Source organism: Mirounga angustirostris, unplaced genomic scaffold (genome assembly GCF_029215605.1).
Source record: "Mirounga angustirostris isolate CCGP_5_RB_7025 unplaced genomic scaffold, mMirAng1.0.hap1 SCAF_9, whole genome shotgun sequence".
Classification (NCBI taxonomy): domain Eukaryota; kingdom Metazoa; phylum Chordata; class Mammalia; order Carnivora; family Phocidae; genus Mirounga; species Mirounga angustirostris.
The window spans coordinates 55108366-55114365 of NW_026991717.1; positions in this window are offsets into that span (position 1 = coordinate 55108366).

Consider the following 6000-nt stretch of genomic DNA (forward strand, 5'->3'; position numbering starts at 1 on the left):
CCCTGGGCCTCAGCAATCTTGACATTACCCTCTCTCTTAACTGTCACACTCTTGACTCTCCCTCCTACCTACCAGTCTTTTCTCTCACAAACTCATATTTTGCACTCATTCTTTTTCTTCTTCATTTGCATCCTTGAATTACTGTTTCATAGATGAATACAGGTATGTACAAGTGGGTGTGGGTGAGTGAGAATACATATAGTTGAATGTCTGGGTGTATGTGTGTGGATGGGTAAATGGAGTATTTGTATGCCTAGTATACTCTTTGGTATGTGCGCTGGTATATGTTCAATAATAAAATAAATGGGGGCGCCTGGGTGGCTCAGTCGTTAAGCATCTGCCTTCGGCTCGGGTCATGATCCCAGGGTCCTGGGATCAAGCCCCGCATCGGGCTCCCTGCTCGGCAGGAAGCCTGCTTCTCCCTCTCCCACTCCCCCTGCTTGTGTTCCCTCTCTCGCGGTGTCTCTCTCTGTCAAATAAATAAAATCTTTAAAAAATAATAATAATAATAATAAAATAAATGGGAATAAAGATGCAAAATTCCTTTTCTATAAAAAAATGTGGTAGTAGAACTAGGGAATTCCACTCAGACTCTCTCTTACTGGCCAGCTAACCTCTCTACCTCTTAGTCAAGGCTTGCAATATCCCTTGTCTTGATTCTCACAGTACAGCTTCTAAATTAGTCCCCTAGACTTTTCTCTTTCTGTTCATCCTGGTAGCCAATATCTGATTTGTCTCCCTAAAACTCTCTACTCAAGAACCACATTGCTATAGACTGGATGGTGTCCCTTGCAAATTCACAAGCTGAAGTCCTAATCCCTAATGTTACTGTATTTGGAGATAGGACCTTTAAGGAGGTAATTAAAGTAAAATGAGATTATAAAGGTGGGGCCCTAATCCGATAGTACTGCTGTCCTAATAAGAAGAGGAAGAGAGACCTGAGCTTTTTCTCTCCAGCCAGCACAGAGGAAAGGTTATGTGAGGCCATAGTAAGAAAATGGCTGCCTACAAGCCAGAAAGAGATTTCTCACCAAGAACCCAATTGTCCAGCACCTTGATATGGCACTTCTATCCTCCAGAAATATGAGACAATAAATTTCTGTTGTTTAAGTCACCTAGTCTATGGTATTTAGTTATGGCAGCCCAAGCTGACTAATACACTAGGGTAAATCCCTATTTTTCTGACTCCAGTCTCCTTTACATACCCTACCAAATTCAATCCTACCATAATTACTCAGCCTCATCTCCAACCTCTCCCCATTTAGCATTCTCTGTACTAGTCAAATATGGTTCTTCAGTGTTCCCTGAACACCTCTGTCTTCCTCTCTTGCTCTCTCTCTTGCTGTCAAATAAATAAATAAAATCTTAAAAAAAATATATAGTCATGTTGGGGCACCTGGCTGGCTCAGTTGGTAGAACACACAACTCTTGGTCTCAGGGTCATGAGGTCAAGCCCCACACTGGACATAGAGCTTACTTAAAAAAAATTTTTTTTTAAATAAGATAAAACCAGAGAATATCCATTTACAGTCCAATAAAATATATTTTTAAAAAAATACAACCATGCCAACCAACCACAGCTCACCACCTCCACTGCGACCATCCTGGTTCAAAACCCCATTGTCTCCTGAGAGATTATTTCAGCAGCCTCCTAACTGATCTCCATGCTTTCAGTTTATCCCCAGTCTACTCCTAGCACACTGCCACAGTGATTCTGTTAAAGCACGTCCATTATCTTACTACTCTGCTCAAAGCCATTCATTGGATTCTCATCTCACTCAGGGCAGAAGACACATTATTAAAATGGTCTGCCAGGCCCTGCCCAGACTGTGTCCCCATTGCCTTTCTGACTTGATCACCTGTGTTCACTTCCTTGCTCACTTCACCCCAGCTGCACTGGTCTCTTTGCAGTTTCTCCAACTTGCCAGGCACATTCCTCCTCAGGCCACTGTGCTTGCTGTTTCCTGTGCCTGAAACACTATTCCCTCTGGAAAGCCACACGACTGATGCCTTCAACTCCTCAGCTCTTTTCTCATAGATACAGGTTCCTCCTGCCATCTGAGAATAGAGTGTTCCCGTGAAACTTCTCATAAGCTGAAATGGCATAATGTGAAGAGTATCCCCACTTCCTGAAACTTCGTTTTATGCCACTTTGTTTTCAAGAAAGACCATTAGTAAGGTAATGGCTCTTCTTTGTAAAAGCAAAAATTCTCTTTGGGGGGCGCCTGGGTGGCTCAGTCGGTTGAGCATCTGCCTTCGGCTTAGGTCATGGTTCCAGGGTCCTGGGATCGAGCCCCACGTCAGGCTCCCTACTCAGCGGGAAGCCTGCTTCTCCCTCTCCCCTCTGCTCATGCTCTCTCTCTCTCTCTCTCTCAAGTGAATAAATAAAATCTTTTTTTAAAAAATTCTCTTTGGATTTCTTTTGGTTAGTGAAAACAGGCACTAATGTAGGTTTTTTTGTAAAAGCAAAGTGGTAGGATGCAAACTTTTGGAAAGTGGGGATACCTGTGTATACTCCCTTCTAAGATGTATGGTCCCTGACCACCCCATTTTATTTTATTTTTTTAAAGATTTCATTTATTTATATATAAAGAGAGAGAGAGCAGAGCATGAGCAAGGGTGGGGAGCAGAGGGAGAGAGAAGCAGACTCCCCACTGAGCATGGAGCCCAATGCAGGGCTCAATCCCAGGACCCCAGGATCATGACCTGAGCTGAAGTCAGACACTTAACCCACTGAACCACCCAGGCACCACCCTGACCACCCTATTTTAATTTGTACATATATACCCAACTCCCTATCCCACTTATTGACATGTCCTCCCAGAATGTAAGTGCTCTAGAGTGTAGGAATTTTGTCTACTTCCTTCATTGCTATATATCCAGGAACTAGAAGAATGCCTGACACATAGTAAGTCCTCAACAGGAAAATAAATCCCAGAGTCTCTGCCTTCCTTTTCTTGTATGATTTGCTTTTTCTAGTTCATTATCCCAACTCAATTTGTTGAGTCCTCAATTAGTCTCTAATATATATTTAGTGTTTTTTTAAGTTTTTATTTAAATTCCAGTTAGTTAACATACAGTATAATATTAGCTTCAGGCATACAATATAGGGATTCAACACTTTCATACAACACCGTGTGCTCATCACAAGTGCACTCCTTAATCCCCGTCACCTATTTAATCCATCCTCCCACCCCCCCTTCCCTCTAGTAACCATCAGTGTGTTCGCTATAGGTAAGAGTCTGTTTCTTGGTTTGTCTCTCTCTCTCTTTGTTTTCCCTTTGCCCATTTGTTTAAATTCCACATATGAGTGAGATCATATGGTATTTGTCTTTCTCTGACTTATTTCACTTAGCATTATACCCTCTAGATCCATCCATGTCATTGAAAATGGCAAGATTTCATTCTTTTTATTCATTCTTTATATATATATATATAGTAGCTCTATTTTTCACTTTTTGAGGAAACTCCATATTATTTTCCAGCAAGGCTGCACCAGTTTGCATTCCCACCAACAGTGTAAGAGGATTCCCCTTTCTCCAATATCTGTTTAGTTTCATCTTCACAGCCAAGTTGTTTTTTGAGGGAAAAGACAACCTAGTATTTCTTTTTTATAATCCACAGAACCTAGCAGAGTGTTGGGCATGTACTCAGCATTTGCACATTCTTGATGATTAGATTCTATCTAGAGTGAACCAGAGTCTTTCAAGATGAGGCTGCCTATTGGACAACCATAAAAAAATTTGCAAAGTGGCCATGGAACTGGGAAAAAGGTATGCTTCCTTCTTGAATGCACAAATTCTTTATGCAAAAATTTCCACAGTTCAGAAAAGCCAAGTAGAAAGTTCATTGTTTATTGAGAGCTTAAGGAAATATGGAGGCTACATGAGAATCTTCAGTAATTTCTAAAATGTATCATGGGAGGGGGGCACCTGGGTGGCTCAGATGGTTAAGCGTCTGCCTTCGGCTCAGGTCATGATCCCAGGGTCCTGGGTTCGAGCCCCAAATCTGGCTCCTGGCTCAGCAGAGAGCCTGCTTCTCCCTCTCCCTCTGCCTCTCTCCCTGCTCATGCTCCCTCTCTCTCTCTCTCTCTCTCTCTCTCTCTCTCTCTGTATCTCTGTGTCTCAAATGAATAAATAAAATATTTTAAAAAATAAAATAAAATAAAATGTATCATGGGGCAGTACAAGTATGGTTATAACTTTTATAATACTACCTCCTCAAGTCACCAGCTAGATCTGCTGAGGAGAGTATGGAAGAGCCAAATCTAGGGGCACATCTAAATGCTCAGAGATGGACTTTAAATCCTGGGGTGGAGTTTATAAGAGTCAATGCAGCCACTTTGGCAAACACTTTAGCAGTTTCTCAAAAAGTTAAACATAAAGCTACCATGTGACCCAACATTTCACTCCTAGGTATCTGGAGAAATGAAAACATATGCCCACATAAAGACTTGCACATGAATGCTCATAGCAGCATTATTCATAATAACCTCAAACTGGAAACAACCTTGAGAGCTTGTTTGGAGGTTCTAGCAGGGGAGCGCAGCTACTCGTATACCCTTGACCGAAGAACGGTCCTCCGCTATCGGGGAAGGTCGTCCTCTTCGACCGAGCGCGCAGCTTCGGGAGGGACGCACATGGAGTGGTGAGGGAGGAAGGGGACACCCGCCTAGCCAGCCAGATCAGCCGAATCAACCCTGGCGATCAGTGGGGTGACAGATGTCGCAGCCAGATCGCCCTCACATCCTCAAACTGGAAACAACCTAAATGTCCATTAGTTGATGAATAAATAAACATAATATAACATATTTACATAATAAAATACCGAATAATAAAAGGGAACAAACTGATGCATGCTACATGGATGAGCCTCCAAAACATTCTGCTTAATGAAAGAGGCTAGACATGAGAAACAACATCTAGTATAATCCTATTTACATGAAAAGTCCAGGAAAGGCAAATTTATAGAGACAAAAAGATTAGTGGATGCTTGGGGCAGAGGGTGGAAATGAGTATTAACTGTCATGGCATGAAGGATCTTATTGGATCTAAAACTGATTTTTGGTGATGACTGTGCCACTTGGTAAAGTTACTAAAAATCATTGAATCGTACACTTGCAATGAACAAATTTATATGTAAAATACACTTCAGTAAAGTTATTTTTTAAAAAGTTTATGTACCCTTTTTCTGATTATAAAAGGAATACAGGGGCGCCTGGATGGCTCAGTCTGTTAAGCATCTGACTTCAGTTCAGGTCATGATCTCAGGGTCCTGGGATGGAGCCTACATTGAGCCCCACATCAGTCTCCACACTCAGCGGGGAGTCTGCTTCTTCCTCTCCTTCTGCTCCTCCCCCCTCAAATAAATACATAAAATCTTTTAAAAAATAAAAATAAAAGGATTACATTCTCATTTTACAAAGTACAAAAAAAGTATAGAAAAGAATCAGTAACATTTTGCTTATTTCCCTATGTGTGTTTTACATAATTGAGATTCTTTATATGTAATTTTAAATCCTGATTTTCAACCAGACATTATATTATAAGCATTAACCTCATCATTAAAGGCTTTTAATAAATATCAATATCAATAGCTGAGTAATATTTCATCTCAGAGATATATCTTAATTCATTCAACTACCCTCCATTGCTGGATATTTCAGTTTTATGAATAACATATGTGAAACATCTTTGTACCAGAAAAGAATCACTAAGGCTTATTTTTTAATCTACTTTATCTCTGGTTCTTAGTAGATCTTACAATTCTTGAATTTGGAAGCAATGACCTTTGAAACACAGGCTTCTTTACTTTTAGTTGATGAGAGAGCCCAGCTTAAGTGCAGATAATCAATCACTCATTATTTCAAAATAGGGTGTGGGTGGCAACAGCTGAAACTTATCAGCTGGGGAGCGGGCCAAGCAGTGTCAGGGGCTGGGACCTGCACCGGGAGGGGGAGGACTCCAGTGGAGCTAGAGATCAGGAGAAAGTCCAAGAACC